This window comes from Pristis pectinata, chromosome 38 (genome assembly GCF_009764475.1).
Source record: "Pristis pectinata isolate sPriPec2 chromosome 38, sPriPec2.1.pri, whole genome shotgun sequence".
NCBI lineage: Eukaryota > Metazoa > Chordata > Chondrichthyes > Rhinopristiformes > Pristidae > Pristis > Pristis pectinata.
This window is the reverse complement of record NC_067441.1, coordinates 13504510-13527446: the sequence shown is the minus strand read 5'-3', so window position 1 is coordinate 13527446 and position 22937 is coordinate 13504510. Positions and strand designations below refer to the sequence as shown.

The 22937-nt window shown below is 47.1% G+C and overlaps 3 non-coding genes and 2 pseudogenes across 3 annotated transcripts; 1 reads left to right on the top strand and 4 right to left on the bottom strand.

The window, feature by feature from the left end:
* Nucleotides 1–704: 704 nt before the first annotated feature.
* LOC127587109 (uncharacterized) lies at nt 705–964 on the bottom strand (annotated as a pseudogene).
* An 863-nt stretch (nt 965–1827) lies between these two features.
* On the bottom strand, nt 1828–2036 carry LOC127587117 (small nucleolar RNA U3). Its single transcript, XR_007958747.1, has one exon. It is a non-coding gene; the product is annotated as a small nucleolar RNA U3 (small nucleolar RNA).
* A 907-nt stretch (nt 2037–2943) lies between these two features.
* Nucleotides 2944–3027, bottom strand: LOC127587111 (uncharacterized; annotated as a pseudogene).
* Nucleotides 3028–8232: 5205 nt separating this feature from the next.
* Nucleotides 8233–8304, bottom strand: trnaa-cgc (transfer RNA alanine (anticodon CGC)). Its single transcript has one exon. It is a non-coding gene; the product is annotated as a tRNA-Ala (tRNA).
* A 13364-nt stretch (nt 8305–21668) lies between these two features.
* trnan-guu (transfer RNA asparagine (anticodon GUU)) lies at nt 21669–21742 on the top strand. Its single transcript has one exon. It is a non-coding gene; the product is annotated as a tRNA-Asn (tRNA).
* Nucleotides 21743–22937: the final 1195 nt, after the last annotated feature.

The following is a 22937-nucleotide window of genomic DNA, read 5'->3' as shown; positions in this document are numbered from 1 at the left end:
GGTGAGCAAGCAGGACTGCAAAGGGTAAGTCAGACTTTATTTCAGAGAGTTTTGGTATCTGTGCAAACACGTCTCATTGGAATTACACAGGGCCCTGGTGAGACGGGACCATAATGTTGGGACATACTAATCAGGAGCAGGAGTATGCCACTCTGCCCCTCCGGTCAGCTCCTGTATTCCTTGAGACCACGGCCGATCTCATTGGATCCCCGCCTCCGCCGGTGACCTTTCACACCCTGCTGATTAACCATTTAAGCAACTTTCCCTTTAAAATATTGACAGACTCTGCTTCCACCGCCCTTTGAGGAAGGGAGATTCAAAGACTCCCGGCCTCCTGTGTGCAGGTGCGGCCCCTACCTGAGGAAGGATACACCTGTGTCCGATGGGGTGCAGCAGTGGTTTACCGGGTCTGTCCTGTGAGGAAGGTTCAGTAGCGTGGGCCGACAATCTCTGGAATTCAGTGAATAAAAGTGATCACATTGCTCCTCACACACTGTGGACCCAAAGAATAAACCTCACACATCAGTAATGAGGCTATTGGAGTGTTTCCTGTCGGGAAAGAGCAGGATGGAGCGGTTGGAAAGCTGCGTTGGACCGGTCCTGATCTGTACAGAGATCCATCTCCATGTCAACAAATACTAGCAACTGACATTTGGAAACATGAACAAGCATCATTGTATCTGTTGTTAAGTGACAGCAGGACAGCCAGTCAGACAGCGTTTTTTTTACCCTGCGCCACCCCCTGTAAATGGAGAACGGAACAGTCCTCAATGTCTCTAAGTACTTATATCAAGCAACGCGGACAGACAGCTTCCCGCTCAGGAGTAAACGGCTCAAAACATCCTCGTGGTTTCAGACACCGAAATGTTTTCTGCACAATTTCTCTTCTCACTTGTTTTATTCATCATTTTTACTCTATTTGCATTCATGATCAATGCATCCAGTAATGTTACTGTATAGTTTACAACTATGAACCCATTGCCACTCATGTAGCCCCCTGAGGTGATTCAACATTTCAATGTCAGCAAACCAACAGTCTGCAAAGAGATGGGTGACCGTCTCTTCCCCACTGCAGCCGCCCCGAGGACAGCGTGCGTCGGCGATGATCTTCCCTCTGTACAGGACGTACCTGACTATGACGGCCCCTCTCACCGGCAGCCATGTGAGGTCTCGGAGCTTGTTGGTGATTTCTGGCAAAGACCCATGTTGCCAGATGTTTTGGGCCGTTTTCTCAGGGAACCACCAGACATTATTCATCGGATCCTTGTCCCACAGTGTCTGCCCGACGTTCGTGCTGACTGCCTGATGGACGTGCTCAGAGGCGTTTGCTTGGAAGAATTCTTGCACAAAGGACAGGTAATGCGGCAACGTCCAGCTGACTGGGACATATCACGGGAATGGGGCCAGAGATATCCCAGGGTCAGGTAGAAGCTCATCACGTAGCGACACTTTGTGCCCATGGACTTTGGTTCTACACACAGCCTGATGCAGCCGTACACGAAGGTGGTCATCAGGACGAGGGCAGCCTTGGGTACACTTTTGCTCCCATTCTCTGAGGACTTGTGCATACTGAACCGTCGGACTCGCTCAATCACGGACTCCCAGATGAACTGGAAGACAGCTCGGATGATTACCGAAGTGGAGGAGCCGGGATAAGGGCCACCCCTGCGCCAGGTAGAGCATCCCTGAGAGCACATTGCACCAGATAGATCCAGGAACGACTTTCCCCACTCAAGGTGTATTTAAATAAATAGGTTTACGTAGAACAGAAATAAAACACGACCTCAGAATATATCACTTCTCTTTCTTTCCCCAAGATAAAGGTCAACCACTCAGACAGATCCTCCTCCCTCCACAACTCCCGCAGTGGGAGAAGGGATTGGTCATCAATGCCCGCAAACCGTTGTATAAAACAAAGCTTGCTAACTGCTTCGCGCTCAGGAGAGAACGCCACAGTCCCTCCTCGCGGCTGCTTGACCGAACTTTGTTTTAAACAAAACAAACTTTATTCATAATAAAAGACAAACTATGTACAATTATGAAACATTACAAGCCTTTACATTATTGGACAGATCATTCATTAGTTTTACCTTTTTATATTAAAAACAAAGCACCGTAGCTCCCTGGGGGCTACTCGGTCCCTTATTTACAATATTTAGGGGCTTTCTCGCCTGACCCCGCCTCTCCCTATCCAGTGGCAGAAGAACCCTAAACTGCAGTCCTTCCCCACTAAGCCTTTGCGTTGGCTGAGCCCAGCTTCAGTGCGTCCCTCAGCACGTACTCCTGCAGCCTGGAATGTGCCAATCGGCAGCATTCCCCTACGGACATCTCGCAGTGCTGGACGTCCAACAAGTTTCGGGCAGACCAAAGGGCGACTTTCACCGAGCTGATGACCCTCCAGCAGCAGTTTATTTCCGTCTCTGTGTGTGTCCCCGGTAACAGCCTGTAGATCAGAGAATCCTCTGTTACGCAGCTGCTGGGGATGAAACGTGACAAGGACCCTTGCATCATTATCCACACCCTCCTCGCAAACCCACAGCCCGCAAAGAGGTGGACGACTGTCTCGCTCCCATCGCAGTCCTCCCGGAGGCAGCGCGCGCGAGGAGTGAGGTTCCAACTATACAGGAAGGATCTGACTGGGAGGGCTCCTCTCACCACCAGCCAAGCGAGGTGTTAGTCTGGTAGAACTTTTCCACGAAAGACAGGTAGTGCGGCAGCGTCCAGATGACTGGGACGCCTTGTGGACACGGGACCAAGTCTATCTTTCTCAACAGCAGGGACAGGTGGAACCTCGTTCCGTAGTGACACTTGGTGCCCACATACTTGGGTTCCACGCTCAGCCTGATGAGGGAGACAGGATGAGGGAGACATTGGGGACATCTTTACCCACATAATCCAGGGACTTGTGCATGGTGGCCCGTCGGACCCGCTCCCTCTTGGATCCCCAGATGAACCGGAAGACGGCGCCGGTGATACACGATTTCTCGAGTCATAGACTATAGAAATGATCCTTAAAAGTATCGTCTGACCTCTGACCTCCCGCTGCGCAGCTCTCCATCTACAACAAAACACCTTTAACACACGGTGTGCCGCGACCCTCTCCTCGGCTATTCATGGAGCCCAAAACTGGATGGAATACGTTATAATAATAATAATCTCCTTTCATTTTTTCCGAACCAATTAATAGGGAGAAAATCGTAATTTCTGCTGTGTAAAATTACCCAGAATGCACGAATATTTGCATAAATTGGCCACCAGCTCCAACCACCGATCTGCTCTTTGATCAGAAAGTAATACAGTATTACAAAGTATTACGTCTGCAACTTGTTGGTATGACTCTTTAGCTTGGAAGAATTGTACTTGTGTTTGGGAATCCTTTGTAAGTTAGAAGTCTTGTTAAGAATTGCTTATTGGTCTTAAACGTGCCTCACTTAAAAATAAACTGTGTTTAAACTGCTTAGTTAGTTGGGAGCATCTTCTCCTTGATTGGAAGGAGGGACCCACCACTCGAAATAGTGATTATTTACAGCTGGACCTTCCCGCAGAGCTTAAAGTAGTGAACTAAACTGGTCCTTGAAATGCTGGTTGATAATCACCCGATAGTGAGGGTACTCGTAGGTTCTTATGCCAGATAAAAATTAAAGTCTTGACCCAAGTTTAAAGCTCTCAGTCGGTCCACTCAATATCATCACTGTTGCACTTTATTTCGTTACCTTCTCTGTAACTGTAACCCTCTATTCTCCTTTCTGTTTTTTTAACAACCTTGATGCAGTTATACATGGCGTGATCTGCCGGGAATGCATGCAAAGAAGCTTTTCGCTGTATCTCGGTCCATGTTGACAATAACAAACTAAAACCAACGCCAACCAATACCAAGACCTGTTTGGCTGGCAGTGAGCGGGATCAATCCCATCAGACCGAACCTGCAAGACTGGAGTCTCACTTCCAATCCTCGCTGCCCCCGGGACGACTGCGGTGCCAATGAGACGATCGTCCAACTCCTCGTGGACTGTGAGTTTGTCAGGAAGATCGGCAAAAGGAAGCAAAAGTCCGTCCCGAGGTTCTTCCAGAGTAGCTGCGTAACAGAGAATCCTCTGATCTGCGGGCTGTTCCCACCGACACACGCAGACAGACATCATGTAGTGCTGGAATATCATCAGCCCGGTGAACGATGCCCTTTGGTCTGCACGACACACGTTGTTCTCCCAGTAGGATGAGAGGTCCGAAAGGGAATGCTGCTGACTGGCACATTTCAGGCTTCAGGAGTACGCGCTGAGCGATGCCCGGAAGTTTGGAGCAGCTGACGCAAAGGCTCTGTGTGGAAGGACTGCAGTCTAATGTCTTACCTCCACTAACATTGAGAGGCCGGATCCCGTGTAACAGCCTTTCAGACAGATCACGGGGATATAACTTCAGGGCAAAACAGGATTAGTGTTTAAATTGGCCTGCGTTGAATTATTGACACAAGGAAGACAGGGAAAGAAGCGTCCCCTCTGTACTTACAGCAGATGGTACCAATAACCTGTTCTTTGGTGGAGCTGTTCTCCTGGGCTGAGGTGCGCCCATTGCTCACCGGTGCACAGGTGCCAATGATGTCCCAATTACACGGTACACGTTCGCACAACCTTTGATGGCGAGAAAATTCTGTGCAGTCTGTTTCATTACTTACCGACACCATCGATTGCCGGCTCAGATCCACGACTTGCGCTCTGCCCCGCCGAGGCTCTGTACCTGAACCGGCAAGCGAGAGTTTATAACTCTGCCTGGTGGGACATTTTAATAACCGCCTGTGCCGCGGGAGAGCGGGTTTCAGTTCCCCGACGGGGATTCGGTGTTACTGCTTCCGATTGTGACCGGGATTACAAGCCGTGTGTTTTGTTTTCATCTGTCAGAAAGCAGCTCGGGAACTGGTGACTGAGTCAGAGAGTCAGTTTACACAGTTTCCAGGACCCGAATCGGCTGCACATCAGTGTAGTGATGGTGGTATAGTGGTGAGCACAACTGCCTTCCAAGCAGTTGACCTGGGTTCGATTTCTGGCCATCGCGGGTCATAGAGGTTGTTTTTTAAATTCAGACACCTAAACGTCTGGGAATGAACCTCTTGAGAAAAGCGACGTGCAGAACCAAAGGGGCCGAATGACCTTCTCCGGCAAGATCGCGCACAACTTCTTAAATTCATTTAATGTTTTCGTTCTTGTTGAGTGTAACAGAGATCTCATCCACATTTCATGAAATATTATTCACTGTGAGCTGGTCAGTGGACCAGGGATGGAATTTCGGAACCAACATTTTCCGGAAAATCGATGAACAGATTAGTGCAACCTCCTGCTCTCACTTTGTGCAGATTCCCACAACAAACGAGGACACATCCCAACGTCCTAGATTATGTGTTCACACTGAGTGACGTCATTCTGTTCACCCCCTCCGCTCTCTGTGTTCACCCTGTGGGATTTCTCCTCTCACTCCACCTCCGTTCCGACAGTTACCCGCTCTTCTGCAGTGACATATGTAATATAGATTCACGGGTTCATGTATCACAGAAAGAGGCCCTTCGGTTCATCATGTCCATGCTGACCATAAAGTACCAATCTAGACTAATTTTACTTCCCAGCAGTTAATATGTTGCCTGCAGTGCCTTGGCGATTCCAGGGCTCTTCTGGATACTTGTCAAACACCGCGAAAGCGCCAGCCTCCGGCACCCACTCAGGTGGTGGGCTCCAGATTGCAACCACCCTCTCTGTCAGGAAGTTCTTCCTCTGATGTTCTCTCGTTTTAGACTCCTCTGCAATGAGGAAAAGTTTCCTGCTATCAACCCCTTTGATAATGTGAGATAACTCTCCCGTTTCCCTCCTCTGCTCCATGGAAAATATCCCCAGTCTATCCAGTCTCTGCTCATTACCGAAACGCTCCACCTCTTACAACATCCTGCTGATTATCCCTGTGGTCACCGGGAATATCCCTATTTTTTATATGACCGGACCCACCATTTCCTTGCCCATATTTACAGTGCGTATGTGTGAAAGAAGTTACAATCATTCTTGCATAGAATAGCGGCAAATTGGTGGGTAGTGAATTGTATTAATAAATGCCAGAAGGAGGTTTCGATCAAACTATCTCTGGGTTATGGGCTCAGCACCCTCCCGCTGCGCCACTCTGCTGTGGCTCAGCATTATCTCACCTTTTGAATGTCGTTGTGCATGTCGCTCATTCCCTTCCCTCAGCTTTCTTTGTCATTTTCTTTACCGACATCATATTGTTTCCTTTGCTGACTTCTCTTTCCTTCCTGACCTATTTTCCTTCTGTCTCTCTTCCCCTGTCTCTCTGCCTTCCTTTCTTTGTTCCTAACCTCCTGCCCACCCGGTAACTATCCCTGTTCTTTATGTGCTCCGACCCAGTTGGATACCCGTTCCCGACATTTCGTTAACGAACGTGTTTAACATTATTTATTGGACCCTCTTTCCACGGTCCTGCTGTCGGACATCCAGTTCATCTTCCTCTGTGTCTCCACCGCCTTCTCTCTCTCTCTCGCTCTCTCTCTCCCCCTCTATCTATCTATCTATCTATCTATCTATCTATCTATCTATCTATCTATCTATCTATCTATCTATCTATCTATCTATCTATCTATCTATCTATCTATCTATCTATCTATCTATCTATCTATCTATCTATCTATCTATCTATCTATCTATCTATCTATCTATCTATCTATCTATCTATCTATCTATCTATCTATCTATCTATCTATCTATCTATCTATCTATCTATCTATCATCTTTGTCTCCGGGCTGTTCTTTGTGTCAGACTTCAATGTAACGAACAGCGGACAGCGTCTGACCTGCAGACGAGGATGACGCAAGGAACTTATTATTTCCCCTGTAAGGTATTTTGTACCACACAATGTTTTCACCTACATCTGGGTAGGTCATTTTATCCAATATTGAAGTCGCATTGACTTCTCGGTCCTATTGACGTGGTCAAATGAATGTCAGACTTCCGTCCGTGTTGAAGAGCCAGTAGCTCACTCTGTCTCTTTGTGAAACGGAACTGTTGACTTTGCAAAGATATCAGGTGCGGATTTTCATTCTTTCTCATGTTTGTAGGCCCTTACCGAAAATGCAACAATCTCTTTACCGGGATTTAATGGTTGCAATAATTCCCAGAGCAACACGGCGGCAGCAGACTGTGACAGATGGGGAGCAGCTGGGTGCCGCAGGGTCCAGTGTACTGACCTGGCTGGGGAGTGACGGATATCGGCAAAGCTGTTCTCCCGGGATGATTCCAACCATCCCCTTCGTGGTTCTTACTCCGTTACCCTCTAGTTTAGACACCGCTGCTACGGAGAAAAGTTACCTTCTATCTCTCCCATCATTTTGTACACCCCCGCAGCCTCCATACTCCGAGGATCATTAACCCAGTCGGTCCAGTTTCTGCACAAAAATGAAGAGCTCCATTCGAGGCAACACCCTGGCGAATGTCCCCCGCACCCACTCCTTTGCCCTGTCACGTCCTGTGGTCCACGAGAACATTCTCATTTTTATCCCTGATCTGTTCCCAGTGCACTGTGTGTGTGTGTGTGTGTGTAAATTCAGATTCCCCCCGCTGTAAATTTCGCGGTTGGAGAACCGTTGTCAACACGAAGACAAATAGCAGGGGATGGTTTCGATCCATCGACCTCCGAGTTATGGGCCCAGCACGCTCCCGCATGGCCACTCTGCTGTTGGGGAAATATCGTGTAATGTTGCTCTGCTGCGGATGTTGCTCATTCCCTTTGTTCTTTTTATTTCTCATTTTCTCCCCTACTCTTTCCCTTGCTGACTTCTCTTCCTTTCTTTACTTATTCACTTCTTTCTCTCTTACATATTTTTATTTCTCCACTGCATGTTTCTTACTTTCTGACACAAACCGTTATTATCTCTGTGCGCGACCTGGTCGGATACTTCGATCCCGACATATCAGTAATGAGTGTTACATTATTTATTTTACTCACTTTCTGCAATGCTGTTGTTTGTGGTAACGGAAACGTTCCATGGCCAAGAGAGCATCTTTGATGCAGACGGCTGTCGGTAAAACTGACCGGTGGCAGTGCTGTGTGCAGGTGACGTGAGACTGAAGCATCAAGTGTGTGTGCAATATTGGAGGTATTTTCTCTCTGTCTTTTCTCAGAGACTCCCGATTTCACAGCGTCTCCAGGAGATTCCCTGCACTTGTCAAAATTCACGGTCACCAGCGTAGAGATGCCGGGGATTGAACCCGGGACCTCATACATGCGAAGCATGCGCTCTCCCACTGAGCTACATCCCCCATACAAATGAGCAACTTTAGAAGTTACCTCCCGTCTCTCTACCGCTGAACACATAACAGAGACATTTAAAGAGAGAGAATAAGAGCTGGTGCAGGCTATTCGGTCCCTCCAGCCTGCTCTACCATTCAGCACCGTCATGGGTTCATTATGGTTGAATCCCCTGTTCCGCTCTCTCCCCACACGCCGTGATAAGCTTCGTGAGATGAAATCATTTACACAAACTGAAATAACAATGATACACCAAAAAGCAAATGGGCAAATGGAATCAAAGACATTTCCTAAATTAGAGCCGGCAAGTCGGTTAGTTCAAAGGACATGGCCACTCGATGATTTTTGTGTCTGAAATATTTATATTCTCTTCTTGGTATTGCTATTGTTATCGGTTTGTTACTGTCATTTGTACCGAGGTACAGTGAACAGCTTGTCTTGCATATCAATCGTACAGGTCAATTCATTACACAGTTCAGTTACAGAGTGCATTGAGGTAGTACAGATAAAAAACAATAACAGAACAGAATAACGTGCATCAGCAATAGAGGAAGTGCAGTGCAGGTAGACAATTAGGTGCAAGGTCAGAACAAGGTAGATTGTGAGGCCAAGAGCCTATCTCAATGTATAAAGAAACTCTTCAATAGTCTTATCACAGTGGAATAGAAGCTGTCCTTGAGGCTGGTGGTATGTGTCTTCAGGCTCCTGTATCTTCTGCCTGATGGGAGAGGAGAGAAGATAGAATGACCCAGGTGGGTGGGGTCTTTGATTATTCTGGCTGCTTCACCAAGGCAGCGAGAGGTATAGACAGAGACCATGGAGGGGAGGCTAGTTTCCTTGACGCGCTGGGCTGTGTCCACAACTCTCTTCAGTTTATTGCGGTCCTGGGAAGAGCAGTTGCCATACCAAGCTGTGATGCATCCAGATAGGATGATTTCTATGGTACTTTGATAAAAGCTGGTGAGTACCAAAGGGGACATACCGAAGTTATTTAGCCTCCTGAGGAAGGAGAGGCGCTGGTGAGCTTTTTCGGCCGTGGTATCTACGTGATTTGGCCAGCACAGGCTGTTGGCGATGTTCACCACCAGGAACCTGAAGCTCTCAACCCTCTTGACCTCAGCACCATTGATACATACGGGTGCATGTACACCACCCCCTTTCCTGAAGTCAATGCCCAGCTCTTTTGATTTGTTGACATTAAGGGAAAGGTTGTTGTCTTGATATCATGTAACTAAGTTCTCTATCTCCTTCTTGTTCCGCGACTCATTGTTATTTGAGATACGGCCTTGTACGGTGGTATCATCTGCAAACTTGTAAATGGAGTTAGAACATAAACTGGCCATACAGTCATGAGTATATATGGAGTAGAGTAGAGGACTGAGGACGCAGCCTTGTGGGGCACCAGTGTTGCGAATAATCGTACCGGAGGTATTGCTGCCTATCCTCACAGATTGCGGACTGTTGGTCAGAAAGTCAAGGTTACAGTTACAGAGGGAGGTGTTGAGTCCCAGGTCTCGGAGCTTGGTGATGAGTTTGCTTGGATTTATAGTTTGAAAGCAGAGCTGTAGTCAATAAACAATGGTCTGACGTAGGAATCTTTACTCTCCCGATGCTCAAGGGCCATAGAAATGGCATTCGCTGTACACCTGTTTCGGCGAGAGACGAATTGCAGTTTGTCTGGGAGGCTGGAATTGATGCGTGCCACGACCAGCCGCTCAAACCACCATGATGGTGAATGTCAGAGCCATTGGTAGTTAGTCATTAAGGCATGTTACCTTTTTTTTCTTCGGTACCGGTATGATAGTGGTCTTCTTAAAACAGGTGCGAACCTGCGATTGAAGCAGGGAAAGGTTAAATGTGTCTGCAAATACTCCCGCCAGCTGATCAGCACACGATCTGAGCACACGACCAGGGATACCATCTGGGCCAGATGCTTTCTTCGTGTTCACTCTCCGGTAGACTGATCTTACGTCCTCGATGGTGACAACAGGGAACGGCGGAAACACTCAGAAGGTTTGGCAGCTTGGGTGGGAGAAATTTCCAGTTAACGTTTCAGGTCACTGACGTGTCATCCGATCCGTTCAGACTCAAACTCACTCATCACAGGTCCAATGGCAAAAGAAGATACAATATCAGACCCGGCAAATCAGGAAGCTCAAAACACAGTCGGATTAGTTCCAAGTACATTGTTTTATAAAAGTCGTACATTCGGGTTAAAGGGAAGCAGAACATCGGGGCTCCGGACGTGAGACCCCACAGGGAGGGTTCCCACTAAGCCCAGTGAGGCAGCAGCCGCCTCCGGACAGCCCAGTGTTACCCAGCTGACAATGACACGTACAGCAAAAGCTGCCATATCGCCAGCGTCCCTGAGTGGGCTCGAACAACCAACCTTTCGATTAACAGACGAACACGCTGACCGATTGCCCACAGAGACACCCTGACGGAAGCGGGAATAAATGGGCCGTTCCCGGGTTGGGAGGCGGTGACCAGAGACCCGGTGCTGAGACCCGGCTTTCCACGATTTGCATAAGTGGTTTGGATTAGGCAGACACGGACCATATAAAACGGTAAAATAGTGGAAAACATCAGCAAGTAGGGCATCATCTGTGGAGAGAGAAACAGAATAAACGTTTCAGATCGGAAAGTGGAGGATCTTCAACATAAAATGTTACCTTTCTTTGTCTTTTCATGGATGCTGCCTGCTCAGCATTTGCTGTTCTTGCTTCAGATTTACAGCAGCTGCACGGACAATATATCCAGGTTTGCTGATGGCACAAAACTAGGTGTCAATGCAGGTTGTGAACAGGATGCTGTTACGAACCAGCAACAAAAAAAACACACTGAGCATGATTCAGTGTTAAAAACTATTTTTATTAATTACTACTTATGATAATACGTAAAATAAAAGTAAAAATGTTAGTATGTTAGAATTCAAAAATGTTAAACCTCGAACGTTAACCACAAAACTAAACTCGTCTTGTGTATGTGTGGCAAAGTCCAAAACTCCCAGTTCCGCAATGGTTCTTAAAGTTCAGTTCCGCAAGCCATAAGGTGAAACATGAGCAAGGGCTTCTTCAACAACCACCGTTGTCTGAAGATAAGACGTAGACGTAGTGAAACATAGAGAGAGTAAATACGAAATCCAAATGTTCCACGATGGAACCCAAACGACACTCCAGTATTTACTCGGTAGTGACTTCCTCACCCCGAAAAGCATTCGAATCGTGGTCGTCCGCACACAAATACCTGTTTCCTTCTACAGGTCAGCAATAGAGTGAACTCCACCGGATTACTTCCAACTTCCATACATGGATTTCAGTGGCAAACACAGTTATTGTCTCTCATCCATCGATAGAGAAAACTAGCAGGCTGGTGTCTCTCTCCCTTCTCTCTCTCTCTCCTTCTACTGACTTCTTCAACAACGTCATTACGTCCTTTATCTTCCATTGACGTAAGCACGCCCCACACACACATACACACACACTGTCTATCTTAAAGGGACTTTCACTGAGTCCGTAACAATGCGGACGTGGATATTGTTAGCGAAAGGAATGGGTGAGGACATGACGGGTGGGATGTAATGTCGAAATGGTGGTATGCTGCTCAGAAAAGGGATATTATTTAATGGTGAGCGATTGAAATCTGTTGGTGTTCTGAGGAATCCGGGTGTCCTTGTACACAAAACACTGAACATTAACATGCAGGGTCGGCGAGCAAATGGGAAGGCAAATGATGTGTTGATCTTATTGCAGAGGGTTTGGATATCGGAGCAAGCACGTCTCACTGGAATTATAGCAGGCCCCTGGTGATACGGCACCTGGAATATACGGACATGCGAATCAGGAGCAGAAGTAGGCCACTCTGCCACTCGCGTCTGTTCCGCCATTCAGGAAAATAACGGTTAATCTGATTGAATACTGACCTCCACATTACCCCCTATCCTGGTGACCTTCCCCCCCTTGCTGATTGACCATGTGTCTCTTTTGGCCTTCAGAATTGTTCACTGACTCTGCTTCCACCTCCCTTTAAGGAAGGGAGATCAACACGGCTTCCTGTGTACAGATCCGGCCCCGATCTGAGGAAGTACACACTTGTGACCGAGGGAGTGCAGCAAAGGTTCACCTGGTCTGTCCTGTGAGGAGAGGTTCAGCAGCGTGGGCCGACACTCTCGGGGGTTCAGTGAGTGAGAGGCGATCTCATTGCTCCTCACACACTCTGGGCCACAAGATCCGGGTCCGGAGCAAATGGTCTCGTTATATTTCTGAAATTAAGTGAAAATAAAACATATGGCGGACAAATAAAATAAAACAGAAATGTTGACATACTGAGTACACCGGGCCGCGTCCATGGGAATGGAAACGGAGTTAACATTTCAGGTCAAATCCCTCTATGCATCTTGTGTCCCCTTTTCAGTTATGTTGAGGGGAGTTTCATCTGAAACTGTCGCACCCTTTCTCTTCCCACAGATGCAGCCTGACCTGCTCAATATTTCCAGAATGTTTTGCAACACAGCAAGGACGGAATTCGACCCATCGTGTGGATGTCGGGTGCATATAATCTGTTGATTTGCAGCAGTAACCAGGACCACTGCACCCGAGAGTATTTCCAAGGTAGAAGAGGACCTGTGTTCGGCAGAGTAATTGGCACCGTAAAATGCTCATCGTGTGTCGGTGCGTGGTAGAATACGGGGAAGCGGTTGCTGGGAATGTGGGGAAAATGAAATGGGATCGGAGTATATTGATTATTGAAGTGTGGACCCAGGGTGCTGAAGGGACTGCTTCTCTGCTCGATGACTCTATGACCATGATCTTATTACAGAACAGCTGAGATTGTAGTGACGGAGGAAGAGACTTATGGGGATATTTCCAGCTCTGGGACATTCCAGCTGTGGAAAGTATTGAAATAGTGGGGCAATTATTTCTCTGAAACAGAGGAACTTGCAGGGAGATTTAATAGTGATTTATCAGCATTTGGAGATCAGATTAATCCTGTTCATGAAAGTTTAGTCAAGGATTGCAGATGTAAGTTGCAAATACCGCTAAATACGCGAGATGTCATTGAATGAAGAGCATGGAGAAAAATTGCCTCAGAATCCGGATACGTGAAGGGAAACCGGGAAAGCCACGGAATGTGGACAGACGGGGGGTGAGAAGGAGAAGGAGAAAAAGGCAGTCATGGAGTGAGAGTGGGAGAGGGAGCGTAACAGACGGACGGACGGACAGACAGACAGACTACAGACAGTCAGATCGACAGACAAACAGACAGACGGACAGAGAGACGGACAAACAGGCAGAAAGCTAGAGACAGACAGGCAGAGAGCGAAGGCGGAAAACGGGCGATGTAAAGGAGAGGCAGAAGGTAGAGAGAGACTTAAAAGTCTGGAAGCATTCAAAGGATTAGGCAGCGGGTACAGAAAGGTAAACATGGATAACTCTAGGGAGTCATAGAATTTGTGTCAGAGCCGGAAAGCGGAGGTAACTAGCTGGTGTCAGGGCGAGAGCCGGCTAGGGCAAGGGTGTCTGAGGCAAACGGGATATCTCGGGGATGGTGAGGCCGGGGGCAAGGTCGGGATCAGTTGAAAACGGCAGTTTAGAGCTTTGTTCATAATTGGTTTATTTTTGTCACATGTGCAAAGAAGCAGTGAAAAACTTTGTTTTGCATGCCATCCATGCAGATCATTTTAGAACATCAGTACATTTAGGGAAAACCAACAAAATAATGCAGAATATATTGTTATATTTACAAAGGAGACGCAGTACAGTGGAAAATAAGGTGAAAGGGCAATGACGACGTGTAATGTGATTTCAAAAGTACACCTTCATCGTATAAGAGGTCGGCTCAATAGTGTGATAACAGTGGGGCAGATGCTGCCTTGATCCTGGCGGTGCGTGTTTTAAATCTGTTGTATCTGCTGCCCAGAGGAACAGGGAGAAGAAAGAATGTCTGGGGTGTGTGGGGTCTTTGAACATGTTGGCTGCTTATACCGAGGCAGCGCGAAGTGTAGGCGGAGTCCATGGAGTGGAGTCTGGTTATCAGGATGGACTGAGCTGTGTTCGTAAGTCTCTGCTGATTCTTGCGGTCTTGGGCAGAGCAGATGCCATACCTCGCCGTGATGCAGCCGGAAAGGATGTCTCTATGGTGTATCCATAAAACGTGAGGATTAACGGGTAACATAATTCCCACTTTCTCCCGGGTCGGGGATGAAGGGTAGGGGGCTGGTAAGTAGAATTTATTACACCGCTTCACGCAATTTCTTTCTATGAATTAATGATTCTCATAATCTGTATCAGCGGGTATCTCACCGCGTTCTTCAGCTCCTCTCGGAATTTGCTCTGAGCACGACGTAAATACACGTGTTGGTGCAGGAACTGAGAAGCTGCAGCATTCCCGCTGTCCTATGACGTAACGGGGATCTGTGACAGGATAGTAGCAAATCTTTGAAATTCGCTGATAGATATAAAACCCCACCTGTGTAAAGCACGGCAGTATGAAACTCTTGGTTATACTGAAGAGTAAAACGATGGATTTCTTTCGATTCTCCATCCCCGTGTCCTTGTCATTCTCTCCATTGCTGCGGCCCCGAAGCCCCCTGCGGACTCTACTAGCTGTTAAAATCCCCCTGACCTTCAGAACATTGAACAGCAAGATCAGAAAGAAAGGGGAACAAGGGGTTAAAATGCGGTGAAACATGTCAAATGCCGCTCATGGAGGGAGTGTATGGAAGATTGGTTCACCGACACAACCCCAGGGAGGATGATCAATTATGAACGAATGCTGGATTGTGAAGTACCAGGGGACACTCTCCAAACAACCCAGCACACGCTCTGTCCCGAGAACCACAGCCGCCATTCCCTCTGTGCAATATTTTGTCTTCAGCTTCTCACAACAAATGGCCACAAATCGATCAACGGTGAAAGCGACCGTTAGCCAGACGGATAGTGGTGCTTGGAAAAATCAGCCATACACCGAGACTGCACACGGGCGTAATGCGGAGGAACAATCGCGGAAAATAAATCAGAACAGTCCACCTCAGCAGGTGTTCCGAGATAATGACCAGGAAGGAGAACGGTCGCTGCCATTCCCACCAGGTATCGAGTGATACATTTGGAGAGACCGCACTTTCCTCGAGACAGGATCTCAATCGCCACCGTTCACTTAAAAAGAGAGAAAGGGAAGTAGAGGAATTACCGATCAGTCCTGGAACCAGTCTGACGAGATGCGATTACAGTTCGACCTTGTTGCTGCATCGTACGGTGGTTCCTGATGGCTTTCTGTTGACGGACATTTCAGGTAGCAAAAAAAATGTACCATCTGGGTCTGTATTTCCTCAGAGGCAAAAGGGGATGGAACAGCTTTTCCCTCGCCGTCTGCGCCCCGTGGTGAGTGGAATGGATAAACGCGGCCGCTGGACGGCGACGGTGTTCCCTGTACCAATCGCTAACTTCCCCGGTGCTCACGGTCCGCGACAGATCAACGGAAGGACGGAACAAATGAGGATATTATGGAGGCTCTTAGCCCGGCAAATATCATCTGTGGAAAGAGAAAGCAGTTAAGGTGTCGGGACGGAGCATCTTCCGCAGAACTGTTCCGAGAACGGCCCCGACCCGAACCGATATATAGTTTCTCTTTCCACACACGCTGCTTGCCGGGCTGAGGCCTTCCAGAATTTTCTGCTTTTGTTTCACATTGCATCATTTGTAATCTGTTTGGATTTACAAGAGGAGCACCGCTGATCCCAATAGATACAGTGCGGTCTGATACAATCTCACGGACGGACGTTTCTTCTCCCATTGGATGCATCACAGGGATACAGGGGAGGGGATTTCAACAGGCAGCAGCCAGTTCGGTGCGGCAGTCAGAAATCTGGGGCGATGTCAGATACCGGTGTAATGGAACAACATTTTACAATATTGATAACAAATAAGCACAAATTCATCTCTGACGGTGATTATTTCACTGAATTCTCCATGTAATGTCTCATATTCAGTCATTGCATATTCATTTATTAAAAGGAAATCCACAACTGCTTGGTTCTACAACATGGAACTGTTCAGAACCATTACTATCTGCTGATGATCTGATTCCTGTCCCTAGCCCAGACACTCGCTACCAGAACATTCTGCTCTGCCAGCTGCTCCACCTGCTGATTTGCTCCAGATCCCAGAATATACAGTCTCTTGTGTACCATTCCATTCTTTGAAATCCAGGGAGTGGATAGGGGACTGTGGAAACAAACAGCGAGACAAACCACACTTAACATTGGAATTCGACCTCAATCCACCTACTGCAGCTGAGGCACGGGTTACCGAGAATTACAACGACTCAAAGAACAGAATAGTAAATTGCTTCTATCCGCAAGATTAGAGGATACACCATTTCAGTGAGGAGCTGCGACTTCTATTGCTCCGGAAACCTCAGCTCGGACAGAAAACCCGGAAGTGACCTTCTTCAAAGGGGTCTAATTTATACACAGGGTCAATCTCCAGTGAAACGGTTGGACCGAATCCATTGCACTTTTTTTTTTAGAGTCGCTTGAATAAACATAATGCAACAACACCATTGCCTCTGTTGGAAATATAGGGACGATTTCACACACATACACCACTGTCCTCGGCATTACTTCAGCATTGTCCCTGTGGAGGTACGGCCGGTATCATCACTCACACAACACTGATCTTTGTCAGTTATCGGCTCCATTAATAGTTTTCATGCAATTGTATTGACAACTTATTATTCAATAAATGCTACAAATTTCTCCCCAGTGAGCATTGAATCCAGAGACACAAGCTGACCTTTCTCCTCTGCCCTTGCAATTTCCCCAGTCAGATCTGTGTGCCTCATTCCTTCAGTCCCTCAGCTCCATCATGATCACTCACCGGACTTCCAGTCTTATTAAATGGTAACAGATTCTGTTACGGACTCAGTGAATGTCCCATTAAGATAGAGAGTGTGTGTGTATGTGTGTGTGGGGCGTGCTTACGTCAATAGAAGATAAAGGACGTAATGACGTTGTTGAAGAGGTCAGAAGAAGAAGAAGAAGAGAAGAGAGAGAGAAGGGAGAGAGACACCAGCCTGCTAGTTTTCTCTATCGATGGATGAGAAACAATAACTGTGGCTGCCACTGAAATCCATGTATGGAAGTTGGAAGTAATCCGGTGGAGTTCACTTTGTTGCTGACCCGTAGAAGGAAACAGGTATTTGTGTGTGGACGACCACGATTCGGATGCTTTTCGGGGTGTGGAAGTCACTACCGAGTAAACACTGAAGTGTCGCTGGGGTTCCATCATGGAACATTTGGATTTCGTATTTACTCTCTCTATGTTTCTCTACGTCTACGTCTTATCTTCAGACAATGGTGGTTGTTGAAGAAGCCCTTGCTCGTGTTTCACCTTATGGCTTGCGGAACTGAACTTTAAGAACCATTCCGGAACTTGGAGTTTGGGACTTTGAGACACACACACACGACGAGTTTAGTTTTGAGGTTAACGTTCAAAGTTTAACATTTTTGAATTCTAACATACTAACATTTTTACTTTTATTTTACGTATTATCATAAGTAGTGATTAATAAAATAGTTTTTAACACTGAATCATGCTCAGTGTGTTTCCTTTGTTGCTGGTTCGTGACAATTCAAACACCGCTCCCTCTATCCAACACACGGCAGGTCCTGTTCACCATGACCTCTCTCCTTACGGTACCCTGGTATCTACAGTTTTATTTTGTATCGATATTCACTACTCTATTCGATACTGTATTAGAAATATGCAATGCACATAATTTTGTATTTCATGGGGTGTCTGAGAGGTAAACATTTTGACCATTGTGCAGGAACTCCCGATTGATAAATGTATCACCTACTGAACCGAAAAGTAGTCTGTTGTTTAAAAAATATTCTCTGCCCTGTATAGATTTCAGTGTGCGTACAGACGTCAAATTCTGCTGTTTGTCTCCTCGCTGTGAACATTTCGCCGGTATCCCTGTGGTGAAGTGTTGGTCCGATGGCGCAGTGGCGGCGCTGCGGGAATGTTACCAGAAGGGGGGGGGGGGGCAAGGCTGGAGCCAGTTTGCAACAGCCTGAAGTTTTGACAGTGAGTGAATGAAAGTGATTTTCTGTGCGTGCTCCGCGTTATGGTAATGAGAGAACAAGAGCAGAGGAAGGTTTTGTTCGTCGACCTCTGGATTCTGGGCCAGGCACCTATGGCGCTATTGTCTGCAGTGACCTTTCTTGAGCATCCAATTCGCTCCATAGGGGAAAAAAAAGATTTCAAATGTGCTGTTGCTGCTGTATATTTGTAGAACGGAACGCCTATGTATCGGTGTTGTCTTCTGCAGAGCACCCACCATAATCCCGCTCAGAACAACGCCCGTGTTGCCACACACACCTGCCACACCCATCCGCAGTAGCACCACCTGTAATGACCCGTGCAACAGCCACACCACCAAATTGGGTACCCATTGTCACCGCACACAGACAGTGGCACAGGCAAAGACGGCAAACGAGATATTGGTGCCGAAACTCACAGCCAATACAACCCCCACCAGATACAAACACACACAGACACACACACACGCGCGCGCGCCACAGACGCAAAATGTGAAAGCACTTGTAAAGAAAATAACACACACCCACATGCACAGACACGCATAAACCACAAATTCACACACAGATTCCTGCGCAAACGCACATAAACTCGGCACACCGATGCACATAAATACACGTAAGAAACACGCATGTGTAGTACAAACACACACAAACATAAATATAAATGGCGAGATACAGAGTAAGATATGGAGTGATACATCCCCCTAAAATAAGAGACAACAGATATTTGTGATTGAATTCAAGGTAAACAAGAAACGGAGTACTCTCAAAGGGAGGCTGAGTCTGGCAGGGAGTAAAATAAAGAGAAGGAAGAGCATAATGCGCATAGGAAGGGACGATCTTATTATTTCTGTACATGGCAGTCTCTGGTACAGTATGAGAGGGTGGGGTTCATTCTGTATCTGTCAGTCTCTGGTACAGTGTGAGAGTGTAGGGTTCATTCTGTACCTGTCAGTCTCTGGTAAAGTGTGACAGTGTGGGGTTCAGTCTGAGCCTGTCAGTCTCTGGTACAGTGTGACAGTGTGGGGTTCATACTCCTTCTTGCTTGTTGTTCCAAAATTGTGACATTCGCTCGCTCTTCATAATTATCCACATTTATTGCTCAAAATATATTTGGCTACCATTGCTGGTACTTAAATTCATTAAATGCAATGTCAGTTTGAATGATGCTGGTTATGATGGAGCAGTGCATCGAGAGTCATAGAGTCATGCAGCTCATAAAGAGGCCATTCGGCGCATCATGTCCATGCACACCATTCATTATCCGTCTGCACTATTCCCATTGAAAAACAATTGGTCTACAGCCTTATATGTTTTGGCCATTCACCTTCTCGTCTGGATAAAAGTTAAATGGTTGACAGCGTCCCAGATTCCAAACTACTTCTGTGTGAATGAGAATATCCCGCAGATCCCCTATAATCCTTTTAGCCCTCACCTACATTCTTGCTGTCCGAGTTTTCACGCAAATGTGATGCGGAAGATGTTCTGACTACCCACACTATCTCTGCCTCGATGTAGTTCAGAACATAAATTTTTGATAGAACTCTGCGCTATTGATAGATAATATAGTTTACAGCCTGCAACTGTGTGAGAATGTTGGGTAGGTCTGTAATGAACTGACTCTATGTTGTTCTGGGCATCACTGTATGGGGTTATGAGTTGGAATGTGAGGACGGCGCTGGCTCCAACAGAACTGGAGCTCGAATGTCAAGAAGATACTTTGTTGAAATATATCGAATCCTTGGGAGTATTTAAAGAACAGAAGTGGAGCGAAGGTCCCCAGATGTGAGAGAATCTACAACTCATGGAGACTAAAATATGCGGTCATTCATGAGGGTAATTTCCTCAGTCGTTCCAGAGTCTGTGGAATATGCTTTCTCTTCGGGAGATGGGAACCGAGATTTGCGTATACTTCATGCAGAGGGAGACAGAGAATGTGGAGTTGGGGATCTAATGAAAACATGACTAATCTGACTGAATGAAGGAGTGCGCTTGCGCGGTTCAGGGAGACTCCTGCTCCTAATTCGGATGCAGATATGACCGTGTGTCCCTGTGGGGTGGTGACACAGTGCTCCACATGTGGCCCGACTTGTGTTTATACAGTTCCAGCATAACTCCCTGTTCTGCCATTCTGTGACTTCAGCCAAGAAAGGCAGGTCTCCCATCCGCCTTCTTATCCCACAGACAGACATATCCTCCTTCCTTCAGGGACCTTCTCGCATTTTCCCCAGGATCCCTCTGCCCCTCAACACTTCTTCACGTTACCCATTTATTCTGTGTCTGTTGACCTTACGTAGACTCTCCACCTGAATCGCCTCACTTCCTGGGACTAATTCTGCGTCCTCCAGTTTGTGTACCTCTGCTGCGTGGAAACGTTTCCCATCTTCCAACGTTCTATGATCCGACTAATTTTTCACCTCAAACTGGTCCACCCTTGGCTTCCTTTGTTGGAAGGAAACCAAGGGCAGCAGAGTCAGTCTCATCGAATGAAAATGCCACAGCCCAGGCGATATCCCGATGAACCTCCTCTGCACACATCCCGGTACAGTCACGTCCTACCTCTGATGTGCTGCCCAGAACTTTTCTTACCCTCAGTCTTTCCCGCCGGCTGACTCCCAAGTGCTGGGGGAAGATAATCCGCCAGCTGCACCCTCTCTGGACTGTATGTGACTCCAGCCAACATCTATGTGGTTGCCTGGTGACTGCCCTCTGAAGCAGCCCAGAATCTGGGTTCAAAACACCAACCTTTCTTTAACAACTGAACGCGCTAATCGATGGCGGGATTAGGAAGCCCTGTCCTGCTCTGAGTGAGATTCCCAGCATCCAACTGCTCGGCCAGAGTTCAGCGTGAAAGGTCATCGACTTGAAACGTTAACATTGCTTCTCCCTCCGCAGACGCTGGCTGACGTACTGAGTAATCCAGCGGGTTCTGATCTTAGTTCAGGATCAGTCCTGTTTATCTGCCTCCGTGCGTCCTGTGACACACCGATCACGTCCAATGAAAATGCCTTTCTCTCTACCAAGCTGTTGGGATCCGGGTCGTGGCCGAGTGGTTAATCTGATGGACTAGAAATCTATTGAGGTTTTCCCACGCAGGTTCGAATCCTGCAGACTACGTGTTCCCAGCATTTTCTGTTTTATATTGGCCTTGACCCCCTGATCAAAATCATTGATGCAGATTGTGAAAAGCCGGGTTCCAGCACCCGTCCCAGATCACCCCCCCCCCACCCCCCGACCCGGTAACGGTCCATTTATTCCCGCTTCCTTCACGTTGTCTCTGTGGCACAGCTGGTCAACGCTTTCGGCTGTTAACCGAAACGTTGGTGGTTCGAGCCCACCCAGGGATGTTGGAGATTCGTCCGCTGGGTAACACCGCGCTTCCTGCTGTTGAGAATTTCAAAAAATATGCAGTTCATTCACAAAAACAAAACACTTTTCCAGGAAGCACAACAGCACCAGCACCTGTATTTTGTTATATTCATTTTGCGATCAAACCAATACACAAATCATGGAACATGGATTCAATGTATCCTCTTACAAAGTACCAATGTCATTAATGTTTGCTCTTTCATGAAGTGTGTGGCTGGTACGCAGGGCCCAGCCCCTCGGTGCGCTCTGGCGGCATGTCACAGTTGCACAGGGCCCAGCCCCTGATTACCCTCTGGCGGCTGGTTGCTGCCTCACTGAGATCATTGGGAATTTTTCCTGTCATTTCACGAACCAAGGAGCGCCGATGTTCCAGTTTACAGTCACAATAAAATAAACAACAACACCTTTAAACTATCCCGACGGTTTCTGTAATTCCCGACTGTCGAATGCAAAGTTAATTGTCCTTGTTTGTGATGGGGGGGTGGTTTATGGTAATTCAGTTTAGGTCTGCCCTGATCTGACGAAAGATAACCACCATTAAAGCTTTAATTTAAATAGCATGAGTCAATATTTCCACAGTTTCTTGTTTCTATTTGGGACTGACGTAGTTTCATATGTTTGGTGAAATATTTGTTTTATGCGCCTCGACCTCAAAGTTTTAAACTAGCATGGACGATGTTAAAATAAAACGAATTTGGTTTGCTCTTGATTTAAAATTTAGAAGTCAAAGCTGTGACCACCGGATAGAAACGGACCACCTTCTTACTCGCGCAGTCTCTCCCCAATAGAAGAATAAATCGAGGAGGGTTCAGACAGATTTCCAATAAAAACATCAAAGAGTGTAAGAAGTGATCGGGAACAGGGGCTGACCTTAGGTGATCAGCCATGAACCGATTAAATGGCGGAGCAGGCTCGACGGGCCGAATAGTCCACTCCTGCTTCTGTTTTCTGGCTGTCAATGTCTAAGCTTTGTGCTCAATGGAGGGGACTCAGAAAGTATTTACGTAGAAACATGTAGACGGGGATGTAACTCAGAAGGAGAGCGCATGCTTTGCATGTATGTGGTCCCGGGTTCAATACCCGGAATCTCCACGTTGGTGAACGAGACTTTTGAACAGTCAAGGGATATTATACAGTTCGAGCCGAGAATGAATACCGAATGTGTTCTTTCAA